The 26,017-nt window shown below is 36.2% G+C and overlaps 1 long non-coding RNA gene across 1 annotated transcript in view; it reads left to right on the top strand.

Annotated features, from left to right (window-relative positions):
* Positions 1-3,177: 3,177 nt before the first annotated feature.
* LOC118531400 (uncharacterized) overlaps positions 3,178-26,017 on the top strand; it is a 58,448-nt gene continuing 35,608 nt past the window's right edge. Inside the window, exons 1-2 of the long non-coding RNA XR_004915161.2 lie at positions 3,178-3,247; positions 3,330-3,389. This is a non-coding gene — a long non-coding RNA (uncharacterized LOC118531400). The remainder of the gene's footprint in view (positions 3,248-3,329; positions 3,390-26,017) is intronic.

Genomic DNA, 26,017 nt, shown 5'->3' with positions numbered 1-26,017 from the left:
GATGAGCCTGTCATACCCACCCCTACCTCCAGAGGGAGGAATCAGAAAAAATCTACAATGCTGGGGGGGATGGGTAGACAACATATATGTAATAGAGTAACTTGAAGTCCCTCTGGAATTTGAAATATTATGTTTCTTCAAAATCAATAGATGTGATACAACTTAAGATAATAGGGAAAACAGTAGAATTAAGTCACATTAAAAGCATAATTGTGAAAACCTCTGAACACCATTAAAAGGAAAAGCTATTATAATATCTATTTTACACATCAGATATTTGTTCACTCAGTTTCCAATGTTTAGGATCTTTCCAGGTTTTTTTTAAACCTATTTGAGAAATTTGAACCATGTTTCTTCCTTTTCAGAAACGCTTGTTTTATAACTCTTGCCATACAATCATACCTTATATACATGTTTTAGGAGGTCTTACTGTTTAGCTTTGGTAATGGCAACAGATCAGAAGACAACAATCACAGTGGCCAAGAAAAAGTCCACACGGGGAAGCAGCAGAGTTGGTGAAGGGGTCTCTGACACAGATGTCTGGCAGCTGGCCCCAGAGTGGCAAGGGCAGGTGGATAGTGGCCTAAGTGTGAGAGCCTGATAATGGAGGTTGTTGGGGGGTGGGGGTGAACTCTGGGTTGGTTGGTTTGCATTTGAAAAGCATGCTTCTGGGTGAGTTGTTTACTCTCTGTAGGGACTGGCTAATTCAGCAGCAATCCCTCAGGGTCAGCAAGGCCCCAGATGTCAAAGCATCAGAATACAGGGAAAACAAAACAAAACAAAACACATGGTTAATACAGTATTGACAGTATCCTGGCTGATTAAACAGTTGTCCTTACCAAGGATTAGGAGAACAACCCTACTTTCAACTCAGGAATATCACAATTTAAGGATTAGTTTGTTCTTTTATCTGTGATGAAAAAAGTGTTTTATATTGCCAACTAAATTCAAGTTGTGGAAAAACTGAGTACAGACTAGCATCTAAGTCTATTCATTTTGTTTAAAAAGAAAATCATACTGAAGAGTCAGTATTATTCTCATGTATTTTGTGTTGGGTAATTGTAGATGTGAAATGAGTGTCAGAAAAGGCCTTGTGGTCTTTGTACTTCTAAATGCTTGTGGATTTCACTGTAATTTAACATCATGTAAACAGAGAAAAAAAACCTCACAGCTTTGAAATTGCCAAGCTATTCATCGAGGAAACATTGTTGGGACCCAATTTTTCAGTTGGAAAAGGAGGTGGGTAGGCCATTCAGAAGCCCTGCACTTCAGGAGTCTGGGCTGCACGATCCCTCCTTCCCCAGTCACAGCCATCTAAAGATGTGTTTTTTATCACTCAGAGAAGGCTCTCTAGCTTAATTTATAAAATAGAAAATTAATAAAGTGTTAGGATAAGGGAGGAGATCTCACGCAAGTGTTTTAAGATTGGCTTGTCAAAACTGATTGACCACTAAAAAGGAATAGTGCTTTCTTTATTATTTGAATGTAAAAGTACACTCCACTTCTTATCAAGAGTACTCTGAAACAAAACTGAGAAATCATTGGTGTTTTCAAAGCCATCCATCTATTGAGTCATTCACTCGTTTATTCAGCATATGTTCATTGATGGCCTACTGTGAGGCAGGCACTGTTCTATTTGCTGGGAATTTAATACTGAGGATGACAAGCAGTTCCCTGTCACGATGGAATTTATAATCTCCTGAGAGTAGGTGGAGATTAGCAAGTAAAGAAATGATTAAGCAAAAAATAACTTTCTGGCTAGAGAGAAAATCTATGAAGGAAGTAAATGAGTTGAGAAATAGTCATTGAAGGAGGAGATGGTTTTAGACAGAGTGGGAAGGTAAAGTCTCCCGGAGGAGGTACCATGTGCACTGAGGCCTGACGTTTGAAAGAGTGGTTCCTCATACCTGAGGCCAAATTAACTGAATGGTTAGGTAGGACCCTTGGATAGAAAAGCATATTATAAATGCAATGAAATTCCACTGAAAGCTTTTAACCAGGCCTAACATAATCTGACCTTTTGGCAATTAAAAAAAAAAGTAGTATTTTGCTATTCTGTAACTCAAGGTATCATTATGGCTATTTTTCCAAATAATTTTAATTAACTACAATATTGTACCTACATTACACTGTGTTGGGTTAGGGATGATAGATGTATTACAATTTTTATTTGACTTTCTTTTTCTTGAATGTAAACTAAAATGGTGGTAGAGAAAAGATTTTTACCATGCAGTTTATGTTACACCCACATCTTAGAGAAGTTATTCATCCTAAAATCCAGTTTATATTTGATTAACCAAATATCACTTACATCACTTAGGAAGTTCTCAAATACAAGTACTGGATATTGTGACTTAAACCACTCAAAGATTACCACAGAACAAGAGTTAGGGGAGGCTTCAGTAATAGGATAGTCAAGTGTCAGACTGTCTGTGGACTCTCTTGACTCTGGCCTCCCTATGTCAGCTTTGTCTTTAGATTGGCTTCTATTATGGTCACACCTTGGCAGCCAGCAGTCATAGGGCAACAAGCTCCCTTGTTCATCATGCCTAATAAGAGGACAAAAGTCTGTCTTCTAAATATGAAGGAGAAGTCCTATCCTATTATCTGATTGTGTCACCCACCTATAGATGAATAATAGTCGTTTTGTCATGGAATAATTCTCTAATGTTTGGACGGCTGAAATACAGAAAAAAGGCAAAGGGATTTTAATGATTGGTTTAATCTCATTTAAGAGGTGCCTCCTGGAGCTAGGCATGTCATGAGTTTCCTTAGATGGGGAAGAGGATTTCACTCACTTTTCATCTCCGAAAAAATCAGTGTCCCAAAAGGAAGTAACCTTGTTAGAAAAAAATCACATCCTTTTAATTCTGAAGATTTCATTTTTCTGCAGGTATTAGGATGAGTCTGGGACTTTCATTTCTTTTTCTTCAATAGTATCTATGAAATACTGCATTGAAAATGTGGGCTTTAACTTTAAAGTCAATAATAACAGTTCAAAAATTTGTTCTCCCTACCATTTAAGAACTTTGTCACCTTGGTTGAGTAAATTAGTTAGCCTCTCAGCCTCCACTAAGATAAAAGTTGATAAAATATATACTTATAATATAAACTCAATATGTTATTATTGTATGGATTATCTTATATAATACTGGATTTCTTTTACAGCTTGACATACTGTGATAACATTCCTCACGATGCCTGATTCTGACACAGTCTGAGGATGATTTCTTCTTTCTTTTCAAAGGTACATCACTAATAAGTAGTATTGAAGACATAACTATGTAAAAATGTACTGTTCTATTTATATATTTTCTGGTTGCCCATAGATACATTAGATTGTGTACTTGATTCACTGATGATTCTGCAAAGGCCTGGAACACCTTTGGGTAAGTTCTGTTTCTGGAAACAGATGGTTCAGTTTGCTTGCCACTGTTTTAAAGAGTTGTTGTCACCACTTTTAAGTGTCTCTGGGCTTTCTGGTGTTAATACTATTTGTCCATTACAGCTGTTTTTAGACTGTTTCTTGTTCTCCCATTGTGCTTTCTTATTTTTTTTTTTTTTTTCTATGATGAGAGTTAATTCTGTTCTGTTAATTACACTTCAGGGCCTCAGGCTCTCATGACACACAAGTTTCCTGAAGTTAATAATAAATAGCTTTATGTTTCTTAACCATTGAAAATTTTAAGACAACACATTTAAGCAGAACATTGTTTAAAAGCTTTTATTAATAGTAAGCTGCTAACAATTTTTATAATATCATCCTGAATCTTTCCAGGATTGGGATTCACTAAAAGCAACCCCACTGTGCCAACATAGCAGTATGCTCAGCTAATCATAAGCATCAAGGATATTTTGAAATCCTCTCTTGCAGAATTTATTCTTCTTTTGTTTGTTTTAATGAATCATTCTCAATGTCCTTGTCAATGCTTATTTTTAGTGCTTCGTGATCTGAGAATTGATATTACGAGTATTAAAGCTGTTTTCCCTTGCACATTAAGGTAGTTAAGACAACATGTTCTAGAGATTTAAACTTTTTCATGTATTTAATCTGCTTCTAGAAAGTCACTTAGAGTATGATTGCAAGTCTCTATCCATAGAGACAATCTGTATTGAATGATATTTTCACAATGGAAATAGCAGAGACAGAATAGAGATATAAGAGTGGTCTCTCTATATTCCATAGTTATCTGTCACTGGGAATCGTAATTATTGGGGAAGGTGTACAAGCCCCCATCTATGAATAAAAGAGATGCACTAATGGTCTGTGGGCAGTTCACTTAGAGAAGATTGCTATCTGTTTCTTGCCTTCAAAGTAATTCAACCAGTATTATGGTGATTGTTACTAAAATTTGCCTTGATATCTCATTTACTCATTCACCCTCTCAGCAAATATTTATTGAGTTTTTTCCCAAGGTATCGGCAGCGTGCTACGTACCAGGGGCATGATGATGAACAACATACACATGGTCTTTACATAAAGCGGACTAATGAAGGGGGGCAAAATGTAAAGGAACATGTTTCTGTGGGTTTGATAGTATAGAAATTGACTTGGTTCACTTATTTGAGGAAGTGATGACTGAACCAATGGAGGGGTAGGGATTAGTTTAAGGGGGAAGAAAAGAGCCTTCCAGGAAGAGAAATTGTTTATATAAAAGACCTGGGATGCAAGAGAGCACGAGGATGGAAGACCAGCTCTGGGCCCGAGGACAGGGTGTGCACCTGAGCAACATGGTGGGGATGAGACTGTAGAGTGAGGTGGGAATCAGGCCACGCACAGCCTTGAGTTTCATGTTAAGGCATTTTGTATCTTTTGTAAGAAAAAAGATAGGCCACTGAAGAGTTCCATCAGAGGAGGTGACATAACCAGATTGATGTTTTGAAGGAGTCACTCTGTGTTTCTCAACTGTAGATATTCATCTAAATCAGAATGCTATGTTTTTCATATATTTTTATACATTTCATTTTCTTTTCTGTTGTTTTACATTTTCCCTCAGACATATAAATGCATGTGTTCTTCCTTGATTTTTTAAAAGCAGATTAAAGGGATTTGCCATTTGGTCAAAGTCTCTCCTTTCAAAATGAGAAGGTCATGTATTTTAGTCTTGAGATGATGATACTTGACTCAGTCACAAGGAACCACATGTACTTTTCTAGGGACAAAACTGGCTCTACATGATGTTGCTTTGACATTTGATTAACTGCCTTTTTTTTTTCTGTTTTGGCTGTTACTGATATTTGAAACATGGTACAGATTTGCTCTTTGTAATAACATCCTGCCCATCAGCTAGTTTCAATGCTGAGATTTGTGTGTGCAACTCCTACTGAAATCAATGGCAGCTCTGGGAACCAATCCAAGAGCAGACTTGGCTCAGAGTCCACAGTGGTCTGTAGAAGTGACTTCATTTATTCTTTTAGTTTGATACATATAGACCATTCTTTGAATTTATTTACTGAAAATATCAACATGCCCAAAATCTAATGAAAAGAATATTTTGTTATGTTTATATAGCCACCATATACAGGATGTTAACTTCTTTCCTTCCAATATAAATCTTTATCCCCATAATTTTATTCGTTCAAATATATATCATGAGATATTTCAGAAAAGAAACATGGAATGCCCTTTTTGAGATTTCTTCCATTTGCTGAGGTCCTATCACCTGTCAAAGTCTGTATCAACCATACTTTCTCCTTTTGAAACTGATTATAGAGTTCATCATTTGGAGTAAGGGACAGGCTGGGCTATGTTGGGAGAGAAAGGTAGGGGCCTAAGGGTTCAGGCTCACAAAAATCACAGAAATGCGAGGTGTAAGGAAACCAGAGATAAGGGAACAAATCAGACCACCCTGCCCTAGGTGTCAGAGTGCTGTCTTGTTATAACAGCTACTTGTGACCAACAAAGAATTACCAGACCCTAAAAAGGAAGTAAGCCATTAAAGATGTCATCACTAGTCCTTACTCAATGGTGCTATCAATGGAGATGTTAAAAGGATTTAAGTACCTTGGTTAGCCTTCAATAAAAGTCCAACCTTAAAAGCCCTCAGTGACAACCCTGTCAGGACCCCTCTCACTCCTGAGAGCTTTTACTGTATCCTCACTTAATAAAACTCTGTCTCTATATTCACTCTCCTTTGTTGGTGAGATTCATTCTTGGACTCTGTGAAACAAGAACCTCACTCTCCTATTTCAGTTCTTTCCTTTTTATGCCTGCTATATTTCATCTTTTCTTAATAACTATACAGAGTAACACGTATTTACTTGCAAGATTGTGTCCTCCATGACGCTGTTCTCCCCCTCTTGATTTATGAGAATTTTTTTCCTTCATATTTGTGTCCCTGACCTTCAGTATACATTAAGTCTTCAGTGAGTGCTTTTTGAATGCATGGAGGGAGATTGGAATATCACTAAGGGAAAAAGTGCATCGTGGGCCTAGTAAAAACTAATGTGCCCAAAGAAAAAAATTCCATGTGTAGATATTGTTTATCATTGACTAATGTATACAGTAAATATGCAAGTAAATAGGTAGATGTATTATGGAAAAATAAGTCAGATCGGTGATAAACCAAACGACACTTGGAGGGGTAGGAGAACTCGGGTTTATTTTACCCGGGTGGACCCAGACAAGCTCGCACTCAAAATTCTGGGCCCCAGGCAGCAGGGTTACAGAGCTTTTTATAGGGCAGTGCAGGGGGTCAGGTTCCAAAGACTGTGCTGACTGCTGGTAGGTGGGTTTAAATTGGTGGGGGGGGGGGGGGGGATTTGCTTTAGGCGGGAACAGCAGATAAGGCAGTGGTTAGGGCAGTGCAGGAAGCTTGTGGCGGGAAGCCTACAGAAGCAGAATCGGCTGTTCTGTCAGTTATCTCTTGCTCCCAGCAGGGCTTCTGGTAATCTCTTGCTATTGCTTGTAACTTTCCATCTTCTGGGGCCTGCCGGCCTGGGCCTGCTCTGGGTAATTTTCCTCTTCAGATGTAGACAGATACAGAGGTGGTAGATGATAAATTGATAGTAAGACAGAACGAACATTTGGAAAATGTGAAAATTTTCTATGTGTTTTAGTAGAGAAAAGAACATACAAAATTTTCTATGTGTTTTAGTAGAGAAAAGAACATACAACAAGAAATTCATGTTTTCCACCGTTCCACCTTAGAATCCAAAAACAGGTTTTGAAAAATAAGGACTCTTCAATAATGAACAGTTAGTAACATTAAAATACGATTCTTGGATTTGATTTTCTGAGATGTGTTAGACTGACCACACAAACATGTTTTCAGATAGCCACTTTAAAAACAACAAGAAACCCCAACTGACCAACCAAAATCAAATCCCCAACTCAGACACTTTAAAAAAAAAAAAATTAGATTTGGAAATAGAACGTCAAGCAAAAGTAAGTTTAAATCTCTTTGATCTGAAAATGACAAGTTTCCCTAAACTCTGTACCATTGATCTTTCGGTCATTTTGCTGCTTCCTTTCGTGGACAAATGTCGCACAAGAATTATGCTTATTTTATTTGTTCCTGCTTCCTCCAATGCAACTCCTTTTCCAAACCCAGGAGTGATACACAAAATGTCAGAGCACTGATCTTTTTTTTTGTCCACAGCATATTTGCATATTTTGTATACGTGATTTCAGAATTTGGATGCATTTAGGTGGAGTCCAGGAGCTAGCCTGTTGGGGTGGGTAGAAGTCTTCCTGGACCCAGAGGCATCTCTTTAAATTAAGCTTGAAACTTTTCCATGATAAGCTGGTACCATAAAGGGCCACCCTCCCTTGGGTAAGGGTTGACAAGAATTAACCACAACCACCATCCCCAAGATTAGAAAAGCCTGCTTTAGGACTGAGCAAAAGAACTAAAGAAAAAAAAGGAAGGGAAACATACTTATTGTTGTAAATGTTGGTGCAGAGTTAGGCTTTCATATGGATGTATATACCCTTGTATGCAAGTACTACCTGGCCAAGGAACCCTCAAGCTACAGAATTGGTTTAAAAGTGATCCCTGGTATGCTCTGAAGCACAATAAAGTCAGGGAAAAAAGACAATTACAAAAATCTGCATATATGCACCTTCCTCAGTGATAGTGGGGTTATGCCCCACCCCATAAGCCCATCATAAGTTGAAAATATTGTAAGTGGAAAATGCATTCAATACACCTAACCTACCAAGCATCATTGCTTAGCTCAGCCTACCTTAAATGTGCTCAAAACACTCACATTAGCCTACAGTTGAGCAAGATCATCTAACACAAAGCCTATTTTATCATAAAGTATTGAATAACTCATGTAATTTGTTGACTTGAATACTGTACTAACAGTGAAAACCAGAATGGTTGTAAGTGTATCAGTCATTGACCCTCATGATCACATAGCTGACTGTCAAGCATTAGGAGAAAGTATCTTACCTCATATCGCTAGCCTGGGAAAAGATCAAAATTCAAACTTTGAAGTATGGTTTCTGCTGAATGTGTATTGCTTTCACACCATCATAAAGTCGAAAAATTGTAATTTAAGCCATTTATAAGTTGGGGCCATCTGTATTTGGGAATTAAGAACTATAGTTCTAGGCATTTCTAGGGAGTTATTTCCTATTGTTTTGCTGTGGGATGGTGGGGTCTGGTTGGTTAGGGAAAAGGGCAGGAGGGAAACTCAGTGTGGGAAATGGAGCTGGGGAAGAATTCAGGTGGTGGCAGCAGCTGTGAGGATGGCATGTTGGGAGTGGACCGTGCTCGTGTGCAGGCCTTCCTGACTGGATTAACAGCAGAAGGAAGCCACCTGCATGTGAGATCATGCATTGCCAAGGCAGAACCAAGTGGGCCGCCAGCAGCAGGAGCTGGGCATCGTGAGCCAAGATAGGTTCTGTAAGGTCCTTCTGTCCTGGGACAGAAGGCTGATAATGATGCATATGACAGGGGCTCTAAGTGCCTTTCCAGATTCTAAGAACACAACCAGAGTATCCTTTCAGTATCTGTTACAAGAGGGCACTAGGATAAAGCTGTTACTCATATTTGAATGGAAACCAGTGTATTTTATTGAAATTCAAATTTATAGGTTATTGAAATTGCATTCTTAATATTTTACCTGCTTCTTGATATTTCATGAGTTTAAAAAATCTCTCTACTGAGGAAAGCCATAAAATAGATGAAAAAAGTTTTTTTATGCTTGCTCCCAAAAGGAATGCAAGTTACATATTTTTTTTGGAAAAATTCAGGAAATCATATAGGCTATGTTACTGGGACTGGGATGATCTAACCTAGTTTCTTAGACTTTTAGGACCGTGAAGGCAAAGTCAGTATATTTTGTACCATAATCTGATTCACACTCACATACAAAAACAAAAGTTTGAAGAGAGTATTTTCCTTTATTGCATGTTATATCCTCTAATATTTTCTGTTTTATATTTTATAACAAAATACTAGCTGTGACCCATGAAGCTGATGTCATTACCCAGTAGTGGGTCATGCTGTCCAGTTATAAAACAGTGATCAAACAGGACCATATATAAATCATACTTGGTCTGTGTTGTTCTGGTTAGGTTTCTTCCCACATAATGGCCATTTCCAAAAAAGCAATCCCTTTGCATTACCTTAAGCAAAACTACAATGGTAACTTGTGTTTTCCTTCCCTCTGATACAAATCACTGTAGTTATACAAGATATGATATTATTTGATCTCCTTTGGCTGATTTCTAAAATATAACTGTGTACAAGTTTACTTATATTTGTGACATTTTCTCAGAAAGAATCAATAAATAGCCACCTAATGCTTAGAAAAAAAGAAGAAAGAAAAATTTGCTTCCAAACAATTACATATGGTGCATTATCTAGAGAAAAAAAAAATAGTGGAGGACATCATTGGGATAAGTGTCAAATTTCAAATACTGAATGGGAATTACATAGCAGTATTGTATCCAAATTGGATTTCCTGATTATAATTGTATAGTGGTTATATAAGAGAATGTCCCTATTTTTGGAAAATACATATTGAAGTATTTCAGGATAAAGGTATGTCATGTCTGCAATTTCATCTCAAATGGCAAATGGTTTGGAAAAAAATAAAAGATATGAGGATGTGTGCATGTAGAGAAAGGGAATCATGTAATGATAAACAAATAGGGGAAAAGTTAACACCTGTTGAATCTGGCTAATGGATACCAGATTTATACCGTTCTTCATCCCATTCACACAATTTTAATATACTTTTGAAATTATATCAAAGTAAAAACCTAAAAAAGGAAATATACTTCTAAATAACCTATGATTTATGGAAGAAATCGTAATGTAAATTAAAAATTTTTTTTTTTTTAAAGATTTTTTTTTTTATTTATTTATTTGACAGAGAGAGAGACACAGCGAGAGAGGGAACACAAGCAGGGGGAGTGGGAGAGGGAGAAGCAGGCTTCCCGCTGAGCAGGGAGCCCGATGCGGGGCTCGATCCCAGGACCCTGAGATAATGACCTGAGCCGAAGGCAGACACTTAACGACTGAGCCACCCAGGCGCCCCAATTTAAAAATGTTTTTATTTGAATGATAAAAATGGTGCTTCAGAATGTCGGTAAAAAAAGAACATAGAGGAAGATCTTCAGCTTCAAATGCATAGCCTTTGACAACTGTCTCAAGATATTAGCAAAAGGACATTCGCCCTCCCCCAGAAGACACACAATTAAAGGAATACAATAATAAAGAATAGAAATTAATAAAATAGAACACAAATAAACAACAGAAGGGATCAACAACGCCAAAAGTTGTTTCTTAGAGAAGTCAAAGAAAATCGACAAACTTCTGGCAAGATTCATCTAGTGAGAAAGAGAAGGCAACGAGAAGCAAGTCAGAAATAATTGGAGATGCTGCAGCCTTAGATATATAGTAAGAGCAAATGGCTTTCATGAAGACTTCTACAAAGCATTAAATAAAAAAAGTATATCTAAGTTTACCAAACTTTACTGAAGGGAGTTTGGAAAAAAAAATAATCCTGAATTTCTTTTATGAGGCTTGCAAAAAATGCATTTCAAAATCTGACAATAGTACCATAATGAAAAATTACAGAACAAACATGTTTATGACTGGGTGTTATACGCAACTGATAAATTACTGAACACTACATCTGAAACTAATGATGAACTATATGTTGGCTAATTGAATTTAAATAAAAAAATAAAAATAAAACAAACACATTTATGAACATAGATATACACATCCTAAATTAAAATACTAGAGGAATGAATGCAGCTATATATAAAAGTACTCTATATAATTAACAACTTGGGTTATCCAAGAAATCAAAGAAAACTTCCTCAATCTAATGAAGGATATCTATGAATTACCTGCTGCACTGATAACTTGAAATCTTTCCTTTTGAGGTCAGGAACTAGATAAATTGTCTACTGTACTTCTATTTAACATGCTGGAGGAGGTCTTAGCATGGACATGGAGGTAAGGAAAAAAAGTTGAAAGAAACATACTGTCTGGGCGCCTAGGTGGCTCAGACTTTAAACGTCTGCCTTCGGCTCAGGTCATGATCCCGGGGTCCTGGGATCGAGCCCCGCATCAGGCTCCCTGCTCCACGGAAAGCCTGCTTCTCCCTCTCCTACTCCCCCTCTTGTGTTCCCTCTCTCACTGTGTCTCTCTCTGTCAAATAAATAAAAATCTAAAAAAAAAAAAAAAAGAAACATACTGTCATCAGTATGACATGATTATATGACAAATCCAAGAAAATAATAGAGCTAATATTTCTGTAAGCAAAATAAATATCAAATAATTAATTGTACTTCTAAATATGAAGAGATGGACACAGTGAGAGCACATTCTGCTGACCCTGCCTGATGGTACCCTCCCAGAGAAGTGGTTTTATTTTGCATCCTCTTCCTCCTTGCCTGCAGAGGTATTAGCAGAAGCTGGAGCAGCTTCCTTAGCCCACAAGATGAAAACCAGGTGCTGAGAATGACAGAGCACCTACATGGGAAAGATATGGTCTCCTGACACCATGAAGCACCATTTATCCTCAGTCTATTATGGGAAAGAAATCTTCATTTGTATCTTTTTTAAGCAAGAACTATTTTGTACTTTGCTACAGGAGCAAACCAGGATTCTAATTAATGTAGCTAGGAAAAGTTAAGAGAAGAGAAATTAAAAAATACATTATTGGAGAACTTGGAGGATATCCATGACAATCTGGGCTGAAGGAATGGTCTCTGGCAACTCTATGAGGGATTTAAGACTGAAGTCTCTTTAAGTATAAATATCCTTTAATTAGGGAAAAATGTGAACTTTGAAACTAAAAATGTATTCTATTGCGAGTTACTCTGAATATATCTATGTATATAATGAGACCATGCAAACTGAAATATACTGAAGAATTCTAAATAGCTAAATCTTTAGATGATGTGATTGATAACTATTTTCAGGGAAATGGAAAGATAAGATTTAGCCTCCCATCTAAAGAAGCAGGCTGTTCCTCTACTCCTCAAGGGACGCAGGGACATAGATAGTAGCTGGGGGGGCCTCATCAGGGCTTCTGAAGCATTTGCTCTCAGACTTTAACAAGTTAGTGTGGAGTGTGCATTATGTGTAGGAACGCATGCATGTGTGTGTCAGTGTGTAGTGGGGTGTTCAGTTCATTTCCAATTTATGTGGTTAATTTTGTCTCAATAAGTAAGAGTGGAAAATGCAATTTATCAAGGCAGAAGAGGCAATGAATTGTTTATGTTTTGTTTTCTTTCTGCCTTTCCAGTCTTTCTAGTCGCTCTCTCTCTTCTGCTCACAGTGTACGGGCAGCTGCATCCCAGGGCAGTATGTCTGTGCGTGTGTCATAGCGCATCGTTACGGTGAGCCAACAGGGAACAGTGGGAAGACCTTTGCACTGGAAGTTGATGTTGAGTTTTCAAATAGCTACATTCCGTTTTTGATTTTGGGCAAACATTTAATTTGCTTAGATAGATCTCAACTCCTCATTAATAAAATGAAGATGGTATCTGTCATGCCTCTTTCAAACCAGAATACATTCTGAAGTTAAAAAAACACGAATCTTGACTTTGCCACTATCTAGTCATATCTCCTTAGACCTAGCAACAGGATTTCTGGGCATTGTCATTCCCATCTGGCAAAATTATACTAAACACACACACGACAGAATTTTTATTAATATTAAATGAATTAATGGAGGTGAAAGTGTATAGAACAAGGCCTCACGTTAGTGAACCCTTAAAAAAAAGTTGATTTAATTAATTTATCCTCACTTAGGATTGTATGGAATATTAAATAAGATAATAATGAGAAGGCATTTTATAATTTAAAAGCAATATACAACTATTATAGAATGGCATATTCTTAAATAAGTACCATCCTTAGAAAGATTACCTCTCCATATATCATTTAGAGAATGCATCTTCTTAGTGCATGGTTGTTAACAATATCAAGAATGGGCTATGCCTCGGACAAGTAGTATCTTACATAAATATGCCTTTTCAAAAGTATGATTGCTATTTTAACATAACAAAGGTCAAAATGAGTTTAACCTGAATTTTTATTCCAGTGCAAGATTCATAGAATTCATATTTTATGAAAAATATTCATGCCATCATATAAAGCTTATTTGTGCTCAAACATGAATCATAGAGATATTGAATGAGTTTTAATATTCATGATCAAAGATTTTCAGATGGCTTAAAAACCTATTCAAGCCAAATGAGAAAATAAGTATAGTTACAGAATCATTTCTGACATTCTCTTAGTGAGTTTATGCTATACACCTATGGTAAAATATGCAATGTCATGATTTCTCAGGGAGACTTAAGAAGAAAACTATGAATCTCATGAAAGGCTTGTTCTTTTTTTAAGTTATTTAAAAGTTTAATTATTTTAAATAAAATATATTTAAAACACATTAATTATATAAAGCATTTCTGTAGTGATTGCTCTAAAAAATGAAAAAAGTTTCATAATTTCTGTTTTCTAATTTTCAGTAAACTATTTCAATATTAGATTTCCTTAAATAAAAGCATTCCCTTATTTCTGAATTACATAAGATGGAAGCCGTCTAAGAATACATTTTTTAATGTTCACTGTTTATAGTCTTCCTTGGTGTTCTTTCAACAATTAAAATCAATTTTTAAGAATTAAATTAAATACCACAGTATTAGAAGATGTGGGATCATATATCTATGAGAAAATTTAAAACATAAACATTCTTTCTAAACACTTAAAATCTGATATAGTTATGTCAACAAGAATGAAGAAGCCAATTACATTTTGTGACATAGGAACAAAAGGAGTTCAGAGAAAAAGATCTGTATTTTGTGGTGGAAGCTAATTTAATCTGGGTCTAGAAAAGTGGATCACATTTGGATAAGTGTTAGGAGGCAAGACAACTATTTATATTGGGAAAACAATATGAAAATGTGGCCATGATATATATATTTGGTGAAAAAAAAAACACATTAATTTGATACAACCAAAGGATTCATACTGAGAAATAATGAGAGACAATGCTAATAGAAAAAACTATGGTCAGGTAATTTCCTGGCATTAAATAATAAGCATGGGTAAATGAATCTGATAGAATAAGCAATATATTGCCACTGAAACATCAAGATAGTACTAGAATGATAGTGTTGTTCTGCCAATTAAATGGATGTTAATTATAATATATAGAATATGTAGACATATATTCAAAAAGTTTGAAAATCTGTTGCCTTAAAGTCAGGGCACAAAATATATTACGTAAAATAATTGTGGTAAAGATGACAAAATAATAATAGTCATCACTTACTAAGTGCTTATAGCATTGTATTAACTTGTTTATTCCTAACAAAAATCCTTTTGACAGATGAGAAAATGGCTCAATACCCCCTACGTTTTTATCTCTACATTCCAGGTGTAAGAGATTTACAAGTAATTATCATACTTTCTAAACTAGAAAAGAAATTCAAATACCCACTTTTAATGTTTTTTCCATAATTTGAGATTATTTGAAAACAATTATTTTCTTACTTATTACTAGAAGGTCCATCTTTATCATAAAGAGACTTTTAACTGTGTTTATTTACTTAAAATTACCTATTAGTTATGATATGACAGAGAACCAACCACCTGCCATCAATTAAAAATGTCAATAATTTTGAAGAATGGCTGTATTTGCTTTTTTCTTTTTTTCTTTGGTAAAACAAAAATGTATAACTCATCTTAAAATTGAATAAAGCCTTTAAGTTTTTTACCATAGAATACAAGGAAAAATGTGTGGTACAAAAGATGTCACCCATTTCAACATATTTTAAGATTTTAATACATTTCAAGGTCTTCTTCAGGCAGGTTTAACTACATCAAAAATAACCTATAACATTATGTGCTTCAACTGGCTTTAATGTTTTTGCTATAAGAACTATGAATGATGTGTTAAATGAATGTATCTGATATATTATCCCTGAATTTGTAAAAATATCCTAATCAAAGCAGCAACTACACCAGTGGTTTAGACGGTTACTTGAGAAAATATCTTCTATGGTATGTACATATTCCTTTCAGTGATTCACAAAAGATTAATCATTATTATGTTTCATTATTGAAATGTTTATAGTTTTCAACTATGTATTTTGTTTGTATAAATATTTCTTCAAATATTCAGCATTTTGTTTTCCACAGATATTTATTGAGCAATGCATGTGGTTCAATGGTAATCATATTTTCCATGTAAATTTCCAAAAAAAAAATAAAAAAATTTTTTTTAACCACTGAAGGAAAACAAAGTACTTCCTCAATAATATGTGGCTTTTTGTTTTCTATTAAGAAAACAAAAAAGATGTTTCTAAACATTTACCACTAAATATAGTGAAACTTATTAAAGTTTTATTAAATTTATTGCATGATTTTGAATATTGTTAGAAAAAATTTATAAATGTCTTCAAATTTCAGATGTTACTGTTCATATATCTTGCTTCTCATTATAGCATTATGCTTTTATTATCTAGTATCTCAGCTTATTCTATACCTTACAATCAAGCTCGTGGTTACCATATTTCTATATCCATAATTCATGGAGACTTCTTGAAAATGTTAAATTATTATGACTGAATATTTAATTTAAAAAAATTTCAACATTTTTATTATAGTAAAATATGTGTAACATACAAATTACCATTTTAATTATTTTTAAGCATATAGTTCAGTGACATTAAGGACATTCATATTGTTATGCAACATCACCACTATCCACCTCCAGAATGTTCTTATTTGCCTTTTTCTTTTAATTGGGTATAATTGACATATAACACTATATTAGTTTCAGGTATACAACGTAATGGTTTGAAATTGGTATACACTGCAAAATGATCACCGTAATAAGTCCACTATCCATCACTATACATGGTTATACAATTTTTTCTTGTGATGAAACTTTTACTCTCTTAGCGACTTTCAAATATGCACTATAGTATTATTAAGTATAGTCACCATGCTGTATATTACATCCCCATGATTTATTTATAACTGGAAGTCTGTACCTTTTAACTTCCTTCATCCATTTTGTCCACCTCCCACCTCACTTTTCCTTTGGCAACCACTAATCTGTTCTCTGTATCTATGAGCTTGGTTTTTTATTTGTTTTATTTATTTATTTTGTTTTGTTTTTTTAGATTCCACATATAAGTGAAATCATGGTATTTGTCTTTCTCTGACTTATTTCATTTAGCATGATGCCCTAAAGTTCTATTCATGTGACAGCAAGATTCCATTCTTTTTTATGGCTGAGTATATATATATACATACATATCACATCTTTTTTATCCATTCATCCATCAATGGACACTTAAACTGTTTCTATATATTGGCTATTGTAAATAATACTGCAATGAACATAGAGGTGCATAAATCTTTTCAAATTAGTGTCTTCATTTTCTTTGGATAAAGACCCAGATGTGGAATTGCTGAATCATATGGTAGTTCTATTTTTAATTAAAAACCCCCCCAAAACTCCATACTGTTTTCCATGGTGGCTAAACCAATTTACATTCCCACGAGCAGTGCACAGGGGTTCCCTTTTCTCCACATCCTCATCTACCCTGGATATTTCTTCTCTTTTTGGTAACTGCTATTGTAACAAGTATGAGGTGATACCTCATTGTGGTTTTGTTGTGCATCTCCCTGATGATTAGTAATGTTGAGTATCTTTTCATGGGCCATATTGGCCATTTGTATATCTTCCTTGGTTAACATCATGTAAATTTTTCTTAATGCTAAGCCACACACATTTTCACATTTTCACACTTTTGTTAAAATGATTTTCCAAAATATCTCTGAATAGACTGAGAAGTTATAAAGCCTAAGAGAAGATGGTATAATTGATGCATGTATATTGAAAGTGTATCAATCAGGCCTTAAATGCAATTGATAAAAGTTCCTTAAAACTTTTAAATTCTAGTAATATACTTAATTTTAAAAAGCATGTAAGAAAGGGAAACTATGAGCTTAACCAAAGAGAAAATTATTATAAAAATGCTGTACTCTTCAAAATGCCTCAAAATGATATTACGAGTTCTAAAATTGGCAAAGAAGTCAAGATGACTAATAATGGTTGTGAATAGCAATGCATCCCTGGGATGATGTACATTATTGCTAATGGCAACACTGTTCAGGAATATTGATTCTGAGTGTGAAGAAGCTTTGACTCAGACTTGAATACTGAGTGTAAAAGAAAAAGTGACCTGTAATTTTGTGTATAAAGCTGTGGTATTGAATTGGTAAAGAACATTTTGTACGTGTATGCATACACAGCATAGTGTTTGGGAATTTGTTATTTCTCAAAAACCTATCATACTTTTAATGGTTCATAAAATTAAGTAAATATAGTATTTATACAGTATGTGTACTTTACTTTCCCTCTATTCAAAATGTGAGAAAAAGGAAACACTGGAGTAGAGAATTTTTGTTGCATTTCATATCCCTGTAATTTCAGATTGTTAATATAAATTAAGTAGTAAAGTGTTTTTCAAGTGCCACTCATTCCTTAGGAGCTATTTAAAACTCTGGCCATATCCATTTTCTGTTTTGTGAGCTTTGTGCCTAATGAAGGCAGTCTGTAAATAATAAATGAGAAATCATTACAGGATCATAAATTTGGCAGTAAGTGACTGAGCCTTACTGGATCATACTGAAATAGTGTTTTTACACAAAAGGGGAGGAAAAAGAAGGGAAAGAAAATTCTAGAAAATGCATCAGAGGAGAAATCTTTTCTTGTTTTAGCTTTTTTTTTTTTTCCTTAAGAAAAATCCTTGGGGCATTTGGCTGGCTTAGTAAGTGGAGCATGCAACTCTTGATCTCGGGGTTGTAGGTTTGAGCCCCATGTTGGGTGTAGAGATTACTTAAAAATAAAATCTTTTAAAAAGAGAGAGAAAAATCCTTTTTTTTTTTTACTAGCATATTTTAAATCCTCCTTCACAACTTTAAAATAAATGGATAATTCAGTATCAAGTAAGCAGAGCATCTGCTCTGTATTAAGTGATAGTATCCACTGAGATGGTGCAAAATGAGACAGGAAAGCCACCAGATGAGAACTTAGGTCCGAAATGAGACTTGTAGATATGTTTCATCTAATCATTTGTTAAAATAGCTTACTAGCATAAAAGGAGGAAGAATTTTCCACATGTTTCTTATATTTTGATAACAGGAATTGAGATTCTGGAGTACATAAAGAGAACAGTGGTATGAAAGCACAACCCATACTGTTTATAACTGTTTTTGTATGGAGCACCAGGCTTTACCTCAGAAAAGGGGCCAGGACTTACACAGTCTATGTATGTATATTACATGAGGTACCTAAAGTAGTCAAATCCATAGAGCCAGAAGGTAGAGCAGTGGTTGCCAGAGATGAGGAGCAGGGGGAATGGAGAGTTATTGTTGAATAGGTACAGAGTTGCAGTTTGCGGGGATGAAGAGAGTTCTGGAGATGTATGGTGGTGATGGTTGCACAACAGTGTGAATGTACTTGCTGTCACTGAAGTGTACTTTTACCAGTGGTTAAAATGGTAACTTTTATCATATATGTTTTATGATAATAAAAAAGTTTTTAAGATGGGGTATGTGTGCTTCTGGGGGCATACAAAATCTTTCTAAAGGGTACATAGCACCAGATGTATTTAAGGGAATACTATTTTCAGTCTTCAACCTCTGTATATTCTCTTTTCTAGAATGGATCTGCCTTGGAGCATTCTTATGAATAGACTAGTCAACTTGCTACCTCCACCCACAATCACTGTTCCCACATTAGAGAGAAGACATCTGTCACCCTCCTTGAATATTGTTATGGTGCAAAACCCAAAGGGCACCAAACCAAAATAAAATTCAAAATATTAAAGGACAAAAGTTCCTTTAATTAAGGTACAATAAGCCCTTAGTAGGGATTATTGTCTTTTCCTTCCTATTTCTTTCAAAAATGTATATGAAGTTTCAATTATACAAGATTAAATAGTCTTAGACATACACAGTATAATATAGTGACTACAGTTAAAAACACTATGCATATTTAAAACTTTGCTAAGGCCTCCACCTTGCACTGTTTTCTATCCTATCTCACTTTATCTTTATTTGAGTTATCACTGACAAAAGTTAATTTTTTACTCCTTCCAGTAGAATATAAACTATTTGCTCATTGCTTTATTCCTGGCACCTGTTATATAGTAGCTGCACAGAACATATGTGTTTAATGAATGAATAAGGGGGAAAATGGAAGGAAGGAAAGAAAAATAAGAGAATGAAAAAGTTAGAAAGAGGGAGAAAGGAAGAAAATGGATTTACTTTCCCTTTACATATAAACACTGAAAGATATGAAAACATATCTTAGAGCTTCAGTTTGGTGTTGTATACTTTCTAGAAGTTCTGAGGTTCACTTTTACTTTTATCCAGCTGTACAAATGTATAGTCATTTTGCAGAATTCAAAATCACGCTGCACTATTTCATATCTGAAATCTCCAGCTTGCTTTTCCCTTCCTCATGCTTTTTCTTTTTCACTAGAAAGTCTGCCCCCACTGAAACCTTAAATCATGAAGGCTTGTGTGCATCATTCCTCCTGGAACTATTCAAAACCTCCAAGAATCCTACTGATTACTCTGGTTCTCCACGGTCACACTGTCCCCGCTCCCTTGCAGCACATACACGCTGTAGCTTTTCAACTGTTACTGCATTCCATGCTGTTCTTAGTGATTTGTTTGCTAACTGTTTCATGTAAGTTGTTCTTAATTCCCAAAATATTTTGAGAGAGCTGGGCAGAGACCTAGCTTTCCATTTCTCACATGTGGGGCACATAACAGATTAAACTAAAGACATGACCTGTTTTATTCCTGCATTCAAGGGAACTTACTTCAAAACTTCTGCCCCAACATCCAGTGTTTTTAGTTTTACCCTCTCCACAAATACTATCTTTGGTCCTCAATCCCGTATTACTCAACATCATTCATCAATCTCTCCCAGTATCTCTCTCAGTTGGTTTACCTATGGTTGCAGCAATATGATTTATGTTTGATTTATCCAGGGTCTGTATCCAGTGCTTACACTGTTTCTTCTTTTTTCTACTAATACACCTTGTGTATGTAATGAAACAATGTATCCCTCAGTTCAACAACTTTATTCATGATATTATGCTTATGTCTGCTCTTAGTCTTCAATGCATATTTATTGATTACTTGCTATGTGCAAGACACCATACTCAGTGTCTCATTCACTGGGGTGCCCACGGTTTGAGGATAATGGGGTTCTATAATATGGAATAGCTGTCTCTCAGTAAATATCATTGCATGGAAGATAGTAGAGATCTCAGAACTGACTGCTAAAGGAAAGAAGCTGATACCCGGAAAACCTTTCTGATGGAGAGGTGCCTTCTCCAAGCCTGTAAATAAAGTGGCCATAATAGTCCTGCTAGCTCCTCAGTCCTAGGCCTTCCTCTCTTGCAGTCTATACAAGCATAGTTATATAAAAACAGAGGAATTCCTGAAGGCAGATGTCATAGAGAGGATGGAGTTTATGGTAACAGGCAAATCTCTCACCCCACTTGTAGGGATCTAACAGACATACTGTCTGAGGTGCAGACAAGAAGGGGAAACTGGCATCTCATTCCTCATTTGGATGTCCTCTGTCATTTTAGGCAGTAATTTACCTGCTCTTAATTGGTTGTCTTCTCAGTAGGTAGACAAGCAAAGGGAAAAAGTCAGCAACTACATATAATTAAAGTTCTTAGTTGGACTAGATTAGTTTGGTTAAGTACCTGAAAGTGACCCGAACCCAGTGAGATTTTCTTATGATAGTATTACAAGGAAAAAAAAAAAAAGGTGAGGCATAACATAGTTGAAGATAGTGGTTGGAAAGAAATTTTAAAAAATAAATTTTAGGGATGCCTGGGTGGCTCAGACGGTTAAGCATCTGCCTCCAGCTTAGGTCATGATCTCAGGGTCATGAGATGGAGCCCTGCATCGGCTGCTTAAGATTCTCTCTCTCCCTCTTTTCTGCCCCTCCCCCCCCAAAAGAACTCAAAATATAAGCATATGACTTCTAGTGATGACTGCTGATATTCCTCTGGAATTTGCAGAACAGGTGGAATTTTGATCGGCCCAGATTTTGGAAGGGGAGAAATCTAGATAGCAGTATGATTGGAGAGAAGAACAATTTTATTTGAGCAAGTTGGTCATGTGGTTAGCAGTGGAAGATAATTAGGTCAGCCATGAGATGGGTGGGGCCTCATGGAACTCTTGGAGTGAGATGTTACCAATAAATGGTTTCAGTATAGCAGATGTCAATGATTACTAATCATTAACTTCAAACTTCACTTATAACAAACAAAAACTATAAAGCTATGTTATATCTTTTAAATTAGTTGTGTCAACTGAATTTTAGGAATGTTGATAGTTTGTTCCAGATGTTTTAAACTAAATCCTGAATAAACACATAAGAACAGTACTTACCTCCTGACATTTGAAAAATCTGTTTTCTAAATCATTTGTTCTCTTTCACTAAGCCAGTCACCTTAACTTTAGTTCTATTTTCTTACGCTCAAAATGGTAAGTAATATTGGGGCACCAACAGTGGCTCAGTTGGTTAAGCGTCTGCCTTTGGCTCAGGTCATGATCCCAGGGTCCTGGGATCGAACCCCGTGTCGGGCTCCCTTCTCAGCGTAGACCTGCTTCTCCCTCTCCCTCTGCCTGCCGCTCTGCCTACTTGTGCTCTATTTCTATGTCAAATAAATAAATAAAATCTTCAATAAAATAAATAAATTAAATGATAAGTAATGTTTTATGGGGCTGACAAGCCTACTCCTAAATAATTATTCAATTCAAGAAGTATGAAAATTCTGTTGCATTTCAAATGAACTAATTAGGAATTAGTAAAATAACATGAACAACTCGGAAGGGGAAAACTAACAAAACATTCTCATTTACTGTTAGGTAACTTAACTTGACCTTTGCTTAAATACATAGATTTGCACCTCATCCTTCATTTTATGTTTATTTGCCATTTCCTTTAAAGCAGTGGTTCTTAACACTAGATGCATATTATAATAACCTGGACAGATTTTTAAATTTATCAATGCTGAGGGCCCACCTGCAGAGATTCTGCTTTAATTGGTCTGGGCTGGAGCATGCGTATCATTTGTTTCCAGAACTTCCCAGGTGATGTTAATGTTGAGTTACACTTGAGAGCAATTTCTCTAAGGTTTCCTTCAGCTCTTCCAGAAATGGTGAGTTACTCTGTTTTTTGGGGGTCTCATAGATCTGTTCGTAATTCTGATAGCATTTGTCATGCAGTATTGTAATATATCTGTTTATGCATCAGTCCTCTGGATTTGGAACTGAGAAAGTCTAAAAAGTAGAAGCTCCTTGTTGAGTATCCAGCATCTACCAGTATCTGAGGTGATTTGGACAGAGGTCACTAACTTTTTGTGGGTGGTTCAACTCTATGCAGTTATTTTAAAACATACCTCAGGAAAAGCAAAGAGGCAACTTGTGGCAGGAATCCTAAGCTAGGGTCCTTTTCCAAAGGTCTAGGCTCCAGGTGTGAGCAGGGTTGTCAAACTGTAAAATGCCTAGGCAGCAACTCAAAATAGGTGATTTCTCATCATGCTCATCAATGAACGAGCATCAAAAGATGTGCTGTGTAAATGCTCGTGTGAGGTAATCGATAAAGGTGGGTGCAAATGTTAAGGGAATAATAGTATAGACAATGGTTCTGGGAGAAGACAATTTTAGGTAGAAAAATACTTGATTATGATTCCTTCAATACTTCTGCTTTTTAATTTATTCCAATTTGCCACACAAATATAAGAACATTAGCCTTACAGATTATTTTCTTTATAAAAGTAAGGAGATTATGGGGCACCTGGGTGCTCAATCAGGCGTCTGACTCTTGATTTCGGCTCAGGTCATGATCTCAGGGTCGTGGGATCCAGCCCCTCAATGGGCTTCATGCTCAGAAGGAGTCTGCTGGAGATTCTCTCCCTCCCTTTCCCTCTGCCCACACCCGCCCAACACGCGCGGGTGTTAATTTAATAATTAAATAGTGCCCTAAAGGAAGCACTAACATGCGTTCAGACACCTGGTTAACTTTCTCTTCTCAATTAAATGCTATTTTTGGAAAGTTAATCCCATTTTAAGTTATCAGTTGATAGGCTTTAAACTCTTACCTATGCTAAGGATAAAGGCAAGCTAATTGCAGATTAACAGCATTTTAAAACAAATACAGAAGTAGTAAGTGGTTTGTGCACATTTTAGAAAATCCAGAAAATAAATGTACTCATCTAAATGAGAGAACAAAGCTTCTCCTTGCCTCTCATGGAAGAGTGACAAAACTCAGTGGTCTCAGTCCATGTGGAAGAGGGCTGTTGGTCAGAACAGACTAGAAATGAGGGTCAGTTCTTCCCATGAGACTGAAGAAGAGGCACATTGGTACCCAAACTCCACATTTTATTATCTGAGAAATTTTTTCCATGCCTCTGGTACCTGGTTGGCAGTCTCTTTCTTACCATTTAATCAGAACTGCTTAAATCTCAAGACATTGGGCCTTGCTGTATCTTAACACACTATGAGCTAGAAAAGCATCAAAAGAAATCAATATTGCTATAAATATTTCTCTCATATAATTTCATATTTTATAAACGTGTTGCGAAAATGGAAGAACGGACATGTAATCAATCCAATGTACTACAGCTTCCTTATAGGTCCTATGTGTGCAAGGTTCTATTTACTGAAAGGTAGAAGATAATTGAAACACAGCCCTCAGGAACTAATATCATCAGGAAATCTCAGAACAAGGGGATGATCTGTAGGACTTCACAGGAAACTCCAAGATAACCCCAGAAAAATTAAGTTTTAGGAAAGTAGAGACACCGGAGTGGACTCTAAAGCATGTATCTTCGGGATGATGGCAAATCCCATCCCTGCAAATTCTGGGATGATAGGACAGGAGCTGAATGACACAGATGCTCAGTTTCTCTCTGTCCTTGAGATCAGTGGGCAGGACCCCCTCCAAAACAGAACTGTGCTTTTAAATTCTGGGACAGAACAGTTTGCAGGTGCTTGTTAACATGAAGATTCATGGACCTTGCACATTGAATTAGAGTCTCCAGCAGCAGAACTCTGGAATCTGCATTTTAACCGCTCCCTGGGAAATTCTTCTGTATGTTAAACTTGAGAACTTTCCTCCTAATGTGGAGTGGCAGATAAGACTTTGGAAGAGAAACTAGGAGTTCTGGATTGTAATAGCAGTTCATCTAATAACTAGATATCCTGCAAGACCAATTCTGTGTTGTATTTGTTTTTGTATTCCCATTACTGCTTGCAAAAAAGGATTCAGTAATGTTTATTGAGCTTAAGTTAATCAAATACCGGTTAAATCATTTAACGGTTAGATTTCAGTTTCTTCATCTATAATTTGGCTGTTCTGGACTAGATGATTTTAACACATCTTCGAGCTCTAACAGTCCATGATTCTAGGTCTTTCTGTAGAGAAGGAGGGGTAGATTCAGCTTCAAATCAAATAGCTGCCTCTTGTTTCTGACACCATGTCTTATCTGTCTGGGCTGCTGTAACAAAAGATCAGAGACCAAGTAGCTTATAAACAATAGACATTTCTTTCTAGAGACTAAACGTCCAAGATCAGGGTGCTAGCTTGGTCAGGTTCTGCTGAAGGCCTCTTCCACATTGTGGATTGCTCACTTCTTGCTGTGTCTTCACATGGTGGGAGGGGCAAATGAGCTCTCTGGTCTCTCTTTTACAAAGGCACTAAATTCATTCATGAGGGCTCTCATTTATCTGGCCTCATGACCCAATCTCCTCCTAAGGGCTCCACCTCCTAATACCATCATCTTAGGGGTTAGGTTTCAACATACGAATTTGGAGGGACACAAACATTCAGACCATAGCATGCAGCTTTGAGAACCCTGAACTTTCCCTTCCCCTGATATGTATCCTCTGGATTATGGGGACCTCAGGGGAATTGTATTGGACTGACAGCTGAGAAATTAAAGAGTAAGAGAACATGACAAGTTGGCTGGTTTAAAGAGCAACATGTAGACGTTCATTGCATCAGAGCTCACCTACATATACAGCTTATAGTGAGGGAAAGAATGCCTGAGGGCTTCTACAGGGATTGGGTCAGCTCCTATCTGAGCAGTTCCCCTAATGGTGCAGGTAGTCACTAGCAGGAAAAAGTTGGAGATGGATCAGGGATTCCCTACAAGAAGCAAATCAGCTTTAAACCCCTGCCAAGCAAGCCAAGAGTCACAAAGTTAAGTCACCATGACAGTACCTAGCAAGTAAGACTTACGTGGCCCTTCCCATCTCTTCCAGCTAGCAAGGCCCCAGTCATAGGCTAGTGATGGGAAACAGAAGAACACCCATACCTCCCTACACATTCCAGGCACCTGCCTAAAGCAGTCCCCAGCTAGAGGTGGGGAGCAGATTTACCTCTGCACAGAGTTGGAAATTTTAACTATTACATCAAAATAGATGTTTTAGTTACTAAAGTTAGATTGTGTTAGGGATTAAAGATACTA

The sequence above is a fragment of the Halichoerus grypus genome, chromosome 4 (genome assembly GCF_964656455.1).
Source record: "Halichoerus grypus chromosome 4, mHalGry1.hap1.1, whole genome shotgun sequence".
Lineage (NCBI taxonomy): Eukaryota > Metazoa > Chordata > Mammalia > Carnivora > Phocidae > Halichoerus > Halichoerus grypus.
Note: the sequence above shows the minus strand (reverse complement) of the source record. Positions and strands in the feature narration are given on the sequence as shown.